We start from the raw sequence: 11,969 nt of genomic DNA on the forward strand, positions 1-11,969 counted from the left end.
TAACATAACTACCATTCTAATGAGCTCTGCCCATGAATAAAAATTACATTAAAATAATCTTAATTTAAAAAGATTGGGAATTATGTTGCGGAATAATCTTTACAACTACTTCTAGCAATAAATTCTATGTTACTAATTTGAATAAAAATGTAGTCTGTTTTCTCAAGATATAAAGGCATGTTAAAATAGATTCTAATAACTTATCAAAAATTTTAATATATGTTGAAAATTATAATAAAGGAAAAGAAACAAGGCATCTTAAACAGAAAAAAAGTTCTCAAAATAACTTTTTTCTGTTCTCAAGGATTTTGAATATGAAATAAAGTGGGCCTAGGATTTAAAAGTTGAGAATAGCCTGGGGTGGGGAGTGTGGGGGATGAGGGAGTGAATAGGGGGGTAGCAGGCAAAAAAAGTTCAGGTCAAACTTTTTGAAAATTTTATCAAAAATACTTCTACTCAACTTCCACACGATGGCAGTGTTTAAGAATTTTACTAGACTAATGTGCCTGGAAAAGAACATCAATTAAACATTTAGAAATATACGATAGAAAAGCAGAAGGAAGTTTAGAAGAGGACACAGGAAAGCACAATAGTATTGAAGCTACTATGAAATGTAAATACATACGTACATGCATATATGTGTGTATCTATATTTATATTCATAAATACCTTTCTTTTTTAAAAAAGCTTACTGTTTCATGATAATCACAATGTATATATGTATGTAATTCCTAATAAGAATTATTAGATTTTGACACTGTAGTGATGTCCTCTCATGACACAGAGGCAACTCTGAGTTCTTAAAAGTTATGTCAATATAATGCTTTGGCAAATTATAACAAACTGAAAAGAGTTTGGGTATAGTCCTAGAGAGAGTGTATAGCTACAATCCGAAGAGAAACTTGGTTGAATATAAGGAAGATCATCACCAGCAGGTTGACCATTATATAAGAAATTATTCATAATTTCCCTAAAATAATGGCTTCATAAAGGTATTAATATTGATTGAAGAAAAGGGACAGTATTCAATATTTGAGAATAGTGGTCAAAGAAGTTATCAGGTAGTGACTATTAATATGAAATACTAACCATCAATTGTATTTTAACATGTAATTTTCTCTATTGAAGATTTTTATAAATGATACTTCAAACTGTCTTGGAAAAATGAACATATTCAGGGGTATGGAGAAACTATACAGATCAGATATCTTTCTAAACTAGAAATGGTTGTGTGTTAAATAATGCCAAATTTAATAAAAATTTGTTTCTATCAGATTTATGACTAAAACAGAGTATAACATAGATATATTTTTTCCTTGACAGCTTAAATGGTGTCATGACTTAGACTGAAATACCAAAGGGAAGTCAACATGGGTCCAAGATCTCTTCTCTTCAAAAGAACTTCCATAGCCAGATAAAGGTGAAGGAACTTGTATTTTTTTTTTATTTTACAACTTTATTTAAATAAAGTCCAGCTTAATTGTGTGTAAGCTTTTGAAAGTAATGACAATCATATAAGAAACCAACGTATGTAGCTTTTATGGCACTTGTTCGGTGAATTTTCAGCCTCATTGCATTTCCTGGACAAATTCACTCAGATACTATATGGGACATTCCTCATTTCTTTGGGCCAAACAACTTTAAGTGTAGTGTCAATACATCCATCTGGAGTTCCGATTTCTTTCATGGTAAATTTGTGGATTTCTTTCAGAGGCTGAGGAGTTTGTTTTTTGAAGCTTTCCCCATGAATTCTCTTACAAATGTTGATGGTATACTCTCTAGTCACCACCTAGTTGATAGCAGAACCTCCCTTCTTTTTCTTTCCACTTTTCTTTGAGGGAGCCATCCTACCCTCGAACAGTTTGGAAAGGAAGGGCCCAGAGTATTGTGGGAAAATCTAATTGACGAGGGAACTTTTAAACACTCATAGGAAGTTTTTCAGAATAGAGCTGCCCAATCTTACTGACTCCTGATTAGATTTTTAAAATTTGTCTTCATGATTTAAGACAAAAACCAAATCTCTTAGACACAAAAATAGGTATTTGTGAATGTCTATGCATGACTTCATTTTAGCGATCATGTGTGTTATAGAAACTCTTACATTTAACAGCTGTAAATCACCATTCTGTTTAGTACTGGTCAGAATAAATCACACCTGGAATTAGTGGTCAAATCCACAAGCAGGAGATTAATTGCTACAAAACCTGAGATTTCCACAAACTTGTAGCTCTCTGTGAAAAGTGAGGAATTTCCTTTATTCTCATTATCTTGTTTAGTTTGTGAATCTATTCTTGTGTTTAGAGATATAAAAGTCTAAGGAATAAGTAATCTTTAATTATCTGGGAGCAAGATAGAGTTCAGACAGTAGCCCAAAATGCCCATTGCTCAGAACAACCACCACAATTTCTGGCATTTCAGTGATAAATTTTCATTACTGCAACAAGAAAATGAAAGTGGTTTAAGTCAGTATTACTTACTATGTGAATAAATACCTCATAGTGTTGTTATGGAGAAATAATACTTGAGTTTAAGCTTTGAATGTCATGTGTAAAGTAATTTGCTCTTTCAAATAAAAGCAGTAGATTTAAAAAAAAAAGAATAACTGATCTTGAAATTAGCAGATTTTCCACAATAAATAGAACTCAAGGGTCTTTCTATAAGTACATTTTCTTTTGCACAAGAGATCCTTATTTCATTCTGAAGGAATTGGCTAAAATTCGTCAACATTGTTATGTCTAAGAGCGGTTGATTTGAGGATTAGATTCTCAGCATTAGCATTGGAAAATGAAGTAACACTTCTGTGCTCAGAAAAAAGCCCAGGTCCCCCAGAGGTACTAAAAATCAATCATGAGACTTGCTGAGTTTTGAAAACAGGTATTCCTTAACAGCTAGGAATTAAGTGTCTGAGGTTAGATTTGAACTCAGGTCCTCCTGATTTCAGGGCCAATGCTCTATCCACTGAACCATCTAACTGCCCCTATCATAGTATTTTGTAAGGTAAAAGATTTAGTCCTAATTCCTAGTATTGGTGATATAAGAATGGAGCCATATTGCTAGTCAGTTCATAAGCATTCCTAAAATAATACCAAATGTTGGTATAAAATAGAGAATTAGTGAACTTTCTAAGCTTTACAACCATCCAGATGCACTCTATGCAAAATCTTGAAATGAAGATAAAATCTCAATTTTTGATAAGACTTGTTGTATAGGACAAATTATAGCAAGAACACTCCTCAGTTGAATTATGAGTTAGTATATAAACTCAGAATATCTATTCTGTCCTGAGCAACAGATTAGGAGAATAGAGTTCTAATTATTTCTTATATTGGGCCACGTGGATCTCAGTTTTGTTCATCTGGATAGTCTTCTGACTACCCTTCAAGTCAGTTAGAGACTTAAAATATTTCTGAATATAGGTGTTTTTCTCTTTACTCACTACACTGTTTTCTGCATCCCAATTCAAGTCAAAGTCAAGTCAAGTCAATACATCACACTAATTGTTATCATTTTACTATTTTACTATGTTAAAGAAAAACACAGAGAAAACTACATATTTTGAGGAAAACTGGAGTAAAGGATTTTGCAAATGATTAGATAATTTAAAAATGAGAACATCATTAATGTAGATCACACTTTGGATAATTATTATATAAAATTATGAAAATTATGGAAGCACATTTTAAAAACCTTCCTAGTTCAACTAAAAATACTAAGAAATTATATTTCTCTGGTTTAAAAGCTCTTTCTTGATGTGTTTTCACCTTATAAAGATTGTTAATAAAAAACAAAGGTTCTCCTCCTCTTCCTCCTCCTCCTTTGATACATTATATCATCTAAATAAGTATCTTTGAAACATTATATTATCTAGGAGGAACAATGTACTTAATATCAAACAATTTGCCAAATGTAAATCTATTACTGCTGCTGTCATCATCATAATAGTTCAAGGCTCTGAGGCAATGGGACAGAAGACAAATAATTTGAAGGAGAAAGAACCATTTGGAAAACAAGTGAAGAAAGGCTCCTGGTTGTTGTGCTTAAGTATTCTAGATAAACAACAGTCAGTATGATAACACTGTAATTTCTGGAAGGAGATAAAATGAGGAAAGAAAACATAAAATGGTGGAGGAAACAGATTCGATATAATCTATTTCAAAATTTGCTTAGACTCCTCTGTTATTGTTGAATTGTTTCAGTCATACCGATGAGGTTTGTATCCCCTCAATTCCCAGTGGTGATGAGGTTAGTGGCAATTGAGTTGTTAAAATCCCCTTTCAATCGGCTTTCCGTTTAAAGTGAAAGAATTCACTTATCCTGAATTATCCTGAAAGTTTATTGTTGGATAGAAACCAGTTTGCTAAGAGACTGACATCTATAGAGGCAAAGTCCTATTAGGGAAATGAAGTCTGACAGTGAGAAAAAAATGCCTTCTCCTAGCAGCTGAGCAAACTACTTTAGGCCTTCTACAAGGAGTGACTCCAGAAACTGCCCTTTTTAAGAAGTATTGAGGCTTCAGGAAGCCAAGGTTCCCAGGTTTAGATGTTTATCAGTTTCCATCCCAGATCCCACTTCAAAGGGATGCTTTTTGACCAGGATTTCTAATTGAATCAAAGGCTCTGGCATCCTCTAAAGATAACTTATCTGGGAAGATATGCCTTCTCCAGGAGGGGTTAAAACTCCAAAAGGGATCATAGATCAAAAGGAAACACAGTTTCAGAGTGATCATTTTAAAGGGAACACAGTTTCAATAAAGGGAACACACTTTCAGAGTGATAATCTTAAAGGAAATGCAACTTCAGTAAAGGGAACAGTTTCCCTCCCACTTCAATATATTTTAGTGACCCATGTAGAGTTTTCTTGGCAGAAATACTGGAGTGGTTTACCATTTCCTTCTCTAGCTCATTTTACATATGAGGAAACTGAGGCAAACACAGTAAAGTGACTTGCCCAGAATTACATAGCTAATGAGGCCATATTTAAACTGAGGAAGACTCATTTTCCTGACTCCCACTTTATACTGCATCACCTAATTGCCCTTCTTTCTGGATCTAGAATACCTCTAAAATGGGATAAGGCAGTATGGCTCATTCATCTCCATAGGACTTTCTTGACCTTGCCCAGGGCTAATTGTAGTCTCTGAAACCCCTTTAAGCTTCTTTTAATGTATTTTCTTTCTCAAATAGAAACTGACTTTTTTGAGGACAGGTACTTTTGATTATTCAGTCAGTTATTTAACACCAACAAAAGCAAGTCAGTGCTAAGCCCTTGGAAATACAAAAAGAGAGAAGAATCCTTGCCCTCAAAGAGTTTACCATTTAATGTAGGAGACCACCAGCAAACAAGTGTATGCAAACAAGTTATATAGAAGATAATTAGGAAATAAGAGAGGAAAGGTGCTAGAATTAAGAGGGGTTAGGGAAGTCTTCCTGCAGAAGATAAGAATTTTAGTTGGGATTTAAGGAAGCCATGGAGATCAGGTGGGACAATCAGGTGGGCAAGTCACTTAACTGTGTTTGTCTCAGTTCCTCGTGTATAAAATGAACCAGAGCAAGAAATGGCAAACCACTGCAGTTTGCCAAGAAAACTTTAAATGAGGTTACAAAGAGTGGGAGAGAACTGAAAAATGACTCAACAATAACAAGGTGAGCTGTAAGAATGGAGCAAGAATAATATTCCAATAATGGGGAACAACCAGAGAAAAGGCCCAGAGCCAAGAAACAAGGTGTCTGGTTCGATGGACCATCCAGTCAGCCATTGTCACTGGGTCAAAGAACATGTGATGGAGATTAAAGTATAAGAATACCGAAAAAGTTGAATGGGGCTAGGTTATTAAGGGCTTTGAACATCAAACAGAGGATTTTGTATTTGCTCCTGAAGGCAATAGACAGACTTTCCCCTTGTATTTGTATTCATAGTTTAACACAATGCCTGGAACATAGTAAGTGTTTTTAAACTGCTTGTTGAGTGGACTGAAGGAAAAGAGAACTTAATCAGATTTTTTTTTCTTTTAGTTTAGGTTAATGAAATTCACAGGTTGTTGAATTTCCTTTGTTTGTTTTCCTTTTGGTTTGGGTTGAGATTGTTATTTATGATCTTTGTGCTTGGTCTACCATGTGCAATTATGTTATGTAATTCTTCCTACTATGTATACCCATAAATGAGCTCTATATCTGATAAAGGGTTAATGTAAGTAAATAAATGAAGAATTTGTGATTTTATCAATATGAGAAACTCCCACCATGAAAACAGATTATAATTCATCTGTGGATTAATAATTAAGTATAAAGGAGTTGCTCAAAATACATAGAAGCTAATGGACTTTGTTCAGCCAATTAATCTGAGTTTATAAGTATCAGGACTTGAACCCAGGCCTTCTTGACTCCAGACCTATCTACTACATCACCTTGCCTCTAGTATGCATGTGAATTAGTATATTATATATAAATAATTGTGGTATATGTAATAGCATTACATGTGAATGAATGGATTTTTGCCTTAAGTATAACATCCAGAGGTTTCAGAATTTTTCCTAGGAAGAAAGTATGAAGGGATACTCATCTGGGTAGAATCATAGAAATTCAGGGAATTGGTTACAAGTTTTTCCTCCCCCTTCAGTGTTGCTAAGTGTCTCCCTGAGACTTCTTAAAGAGAGATTTGTCAAAAAATTTTGCATAGCTTTCCCATTTGCTTCCAGGAACATGGCAGTTATGGAAAGGAAGTAATACCTCATCTTAAGCTAATCATAAAGCAAGTAAGTGGAGGGAGAGAAGAGAATCGAAGGGATTTGTGGAAGAAAAATAATTATTGACATGAATGGTTCTTTTTTGTGCCAGCCTATGGACTTAACAAAAGATCTAAAAATTTATTGATTAGCTTAAAACATGTATTGACAGCAGTCAAAAAATATATTACCATTCCATTTGAGAATGGAGCCCCAGTAACCAAAGATAACTCTAGGATATGGGAGCAATTTTATGAAAAAATAGCATGTGGTATCATTGGAGGCAGAGAAGAAAACACTCTATACATATGTAGAATGTAGTCTGAGGAGACAAAGCTGATTGCTGAGAGAGGACACATGAGAGCTGTTCCAATGGAGGAGTAATCCTACATGAGTTTTCTAGACGATGTTCACTTTCCCTTAGTAACAGTATTCTGTATGACATGGTAACTTTTTTGGTGTTGTGGGGGAGGGGGACTTTCTCTTATTATTTATTCTGTTATTCTGTCCTAATTCAAAGCTTTGCTTTGATCTGTCTTTCTAGATCCCAATTTCTTAAATTAGTTTGCAACCCCTTATAGATTCTTGTAATTGAATATGGAGGGCAATGAAATTACAATTCATTATCAGTGAATGTTTGGTTTGTATGCCTATTTTATATATATTTATACTGGGGTCACAAAAAATTTCTCAGGCAAAAAAAAATTTCAAGTGAAAAAAGTTTAAGAAGCCCTGTTTCAGATAAGGCCTTGAGACATTGACTATAAAACTCTCTTGAAAAAAAGAAAGGAAGGAAAGAAGGAAGAAAGGAAGGAAGGAAGGAAGGAAGGAAGGAAGGAAGGAAGGAAGGAAGGAAGGAAGGAAGGAAGGAAGGAAGGAAGGAAGGAAGGAAGGAAGGAAGGGAGGGAGGGAGGGAGGGAGGGAGGGAGGGAGGGAGGGAGGAGGAAAGGAGGAGGAAAGGAGGAAAGGAAAGAAGGAAGAAAGAAAGGAAGGAAGGAGGAAAGGAGGGAGGGAGAGGGGGAGGGAGGGAGGGAAGAGAAAAGGAGGGAGGGAGTGAGAAGAGAAGGAAGGGAGAGTGTGGGGTTCCTGACGTGCCTTTATTGTGGGAGGAGTATCTGCCCTCTACTTACCCACCTATCTGGGGTCTTCGGTCGTCACCGGCTTCCAACTAGGAAGAAATGCACTGAGTCGAGCGCCGTGGAGTCAAGATGGTGCTTTATTCAGGGATCGGTTACATGGTGCAGAAAGGGTGCGGCAGGCTTGCTTGCTTGCTTACTTGCTTCCCCCCCAGTCCGGGCATATTACAACTTATATACTCTTTAAGTAACGGCGAGTTCTAATCACAAGACTAAATGTGGAATTTTCCTTTTATGGTGGTATGGCTATATACAGAATTTGATGACTATGTGTCTTATAACTGTATATATAGAATTTAATGACTAAGTGTCTTAACCTAAGGAAGTGTGTACATGTCACATGCCTGTTCCAAGGGCCTCATACTCCCCTCACTCAGCAGGAGATGTAGGTTCAAGTTGACCCTGTCAGCAGGAAATGTAGGTTCAAGTTGACCCTGTACTCCAACAATTCCCCCTTTTTCTTTAATCACGGGAAAATGGCCACATGTTGCTAAGGAATTTTCTAGCCATTGAGTGCTGGCTTGGGTCGCGGAGTCAACCCTTGTATCCAAGGTGCACCTGCCATGCCAGGTCCCGCCATTGGTAGGGTTACTCCAACGTTGCCCGTCATGGCACTGCAATGGTCTTACAGACATGGCTTAGCATATTCTTTTGTACCATGGCACGTGAAAATCCTCATCTGTGAAACAAAGAGGTTCCGGTGAGTTTGGAGTACTAGGTAGGAAGAGATTTTCCATTGAGTCAGAGGGATGAAGCCTTTGGTAAAGGACCTGGACATTCTTCTGTACCACCAAGTCAACTTGACTCTTTATAAAGGTAGTCAATTTCCTAAACATCCAAGGGCCGAATGATATAAGGAAAAGAAAACCTATAAAGGGACCCAATATAGTGGGGAGTAATGTTGTCAACCAAGGTGAAGTGGAAAACCAGTTTTGGTACCAGGGGTCATTCATAAAGCTGCACCAGGCTCGTTGATGTTGAGGTTTTAACATAATAAGAAATATAAAGACACATAAGTATCTGTATACATTTTTTCTTAAATCTTAAAGAGAAAAGTGAAGAACTTCATGTCTTTTATAAAAAGAAAAGACATATCTGTACAAAGTTTTTCTTATGAATTTTTTTAAACGTGTAAAGAAACACTTATGTATCTTTACTTTTCTCATTATTTAAACAATATAAGAAAAATAAAAGAAATGTATTCAGGGCAATGATAGAGATCTAGATTTTCAAGCCTTAAATATATTCTATATCTGAAAAAGAATAGAATTGTTTGCAAATGTGTAATAGTTAAATGACAAAGATATTAACAACACTCAATACTTCCTAGAATGAATCTCTATTTAGAATTGTTTATTAGAATCATTTGACTTCTAGGAACTTGTAAGTGACTTAAAGGTTACATACTTGGCAGCAGTCTTTTATTTTTCTATGGGATAACTGTTACATATTAATAACTATCTAATAATAACATCCACTTCTGTTTCCATGCCAAAGTTCTTTATAAAGACAGTTCCTGTCTGATAAAAATATTTACCTTCAATGGTAGTTTCATAAAGATATAGGAAAGAATAAGCAGATTTAGGTCTGACTTTATAAGCAGGCAATGAAAATGATGTATAATTCAAGAGATATTGCACAGATACTCTCATCAAAAACATTTACTTTTCACAACATCTATCTTAGAGAATGAACTTTAGCCATTAAAAATAGATTCTATATAATGGAAAGATAGTTCTGGATTTCAAGTTAGGAGAGTCTTGAGTTCAAATTTCACTTCAGAAACTTACTAATTATGCAACAATGGGCAAGACACTTAACTTCTCCAAACCTGAATTTTTTATCTCTTCAATGGGACAAAAACTAATTGAAGATTAGGATCAGACTTTTTATCTAGAAGAAATATTAAATATCATCTAGTCCAAATCTCTCATTTTACAGTTGAAGAAACTGAAGTTTTTATAATGACTTACCCAAGGTCTATAGAAAGATAGTCAAGTTTTGAGTGCCCATTAACTCTAATTTATCCATTTCCCCCCATTATACCATCCTACTTACCTCGTAGGATTATTGTGAGGATCAGATGAAGAAATAAGTATAAATAATTTGCAAACCTCATGTGAAATCAGTTATTATTATTTTTATTTAATTCTTCTCATCCTTTTCAATGAGGTCAAATAGGAACAATCTAGAAACACAATTAACTATCTGGTTGATATTATTTTATACCAAATGTCCAAAAAGTCTTAGTACAATTTTAACCTATTGAAACTTTAAAATACACTAAAATTTTTGGTACATCTTATATTTAATGCTTCATGTATGGCTGCACAGGTAGATTTTTAAAAAAATTCCTAGTGTAATTGAATAAGAAAATTAAAATATAAATTCTATAAACTCACTACAATAACTTCCTCAGTAATTCTAATAACAGGTAGATTATTATTTTGAGATCCTCTGCTAGATCACTTTAGTTGGAAATCTTTTTGTTCCATGTAGTTTGAGATTATGAATGTTTGGAATGGTGGCTTTTTAAAATATTCTTGTTTTTTATGGATCAGTATGTCTGGGAGAAAGTAAAAAACAGTTTCATTAAGAAAATGATATAATTCTAGTGTAGTTTATTGGTTGATTGAGTCTTCTAGGATATTTTGAGATCTATAATTGTAAAGTGGGAATTTGTTATCTATTAACCAAACAAGGACAGAAAGCTTCTAATGTAGCACACATATTCTGTCTTTGCCAGGTATTTAGTAGCTGATAACTTTTTTAGTCTGAAATTATTTGCAGTGCAGCTTCTACCATTCCTTTATATAAGTTATATTTATCACTAAATCTGAGCTCAAGTATAACTGTTCTACAATTTTTGGTGGCAATGATCTGGTTCTGAATTGCTGTTTTAAGGTTCACTTTTACCACAAATTCATGATTTAGCCACGTAGATTGTTTTATTTTCTTGGTCAACATATTATTGACTAAATTTATGTGGCTATTACTTATTGTAAGCGCTTGATTACAGTCTTGGATCTTGGCCATCTCATACACTCCCTCCAGAGGTAAACCATTTTCTTGTGCATTCAATAAATCCCAGGTCCCTACCTGTTATTATCCTTAACTCTTACTTAGTGAAATTTCCATTTGTTCCAAACATTTCCATGGATTTTTGCTGTTGTAGTTGTGTAGGGGTTTGTTTGTTACTGCTGCTGCTGCTGTTTTAACATATATAACATCTCTGTTACTTTTTCTGGGTAGTGACTGAAAAGACAACCTTGTGACTATGGTACTAAGAGCCTTATGGTAAAGCTGGCTTCCCCACATGTCCCTTAATTCTCAGTGTTTTTTTTCTCCCAGCTCAAGAAACAGCTAACTATAGGCTTCCCATTGTAAAGTATTCTCTGTTTTTCCCTGAAAGCTGAGATTTTTTTCTTGCCCTTCACTAAGAACTCTTTTTTTCCTTGGTTCATTTTAACCTGTAAAGATTCATTGATGTCTGTTTACCATTTATTTCAACAAATAAGTATGATATTTTTAACAGTCTTTTGTGAAAGTAGCATTTGGTAGGAAAAAATTAAGCTGATCATCGTAAAATACATTTTTTTTCTCTCCTTGAGAACTATAAGGGAAAGTCCCCTTTGTTCTGAACCATTTCTTATAGTCTTAGAGCATCAGTTTGAGCTATAGTAATATAATTAGAGATCAAGACCCTCACAGAGAGAGGTGAGTTGAAGAGAGGATTATTTAGACATGGTTCTTATCTTAATCTCCACAAAGATTTCCATCTCTGTCTCCCTTTGAGAGAAGTATGACAAAGTCAGATTAAATATCTATACATGTCACAAGTGAGTATAGTCACCTTTATATTACAAGGTCTAACCATCTCTTTATCATATGCTCTGAGAATATTTATTCTCTTCCTCCTTTTTGTCCAAGAAATGCTAATTTTTCTATATTGTTTTATGGCAATTACTACTGTTGTTAAAATAAAGAGTCTTAAGGTCTTTTAAATAGACTAATGAGTCTCCCCTCAAAATATAAATAATCCTAGAAGTCTGAAGAAATGAAAATAACTCCTTAGTGGGGATTTTCCTTGTAAAGTAAGAGCAAGGCCCTTA

The 11,969-nt window shown here is 34.7% G+C and overlaps 1 pseudogene; it reads right to left on the minus strand.

Moving 5' to 3' along the window:
• Nucleotides 1-1,460: 1,460 nt before the first annotated feature.
• On the minus strand, nucleotides 1,461-4,996 carry LOC127538658 (60S ribosomal protein L31-like; annotated as a pseudogene).
• Between the last annotated feature and the right edge of the window lie 6,973 nt (nucleotides 4,997-11,969).

Source organism: Antechinus flavipes, chromosome 5 (genome assembly GCF_016432865.1).
Source record: "Antechinus flavipes isolate AdamAnt ecotype Samford, QLD, Australia chromosome 5, AdamAnt_v2, whole genome shotgun sequence".
In the NCBI taxonomy this organism is placed as follows: Eukaryota; Metazoa; Chordata; class Mammalia; order Dasyuromorphia; family Dasyuridae; genus Antechinus; species Antechinus flavipes.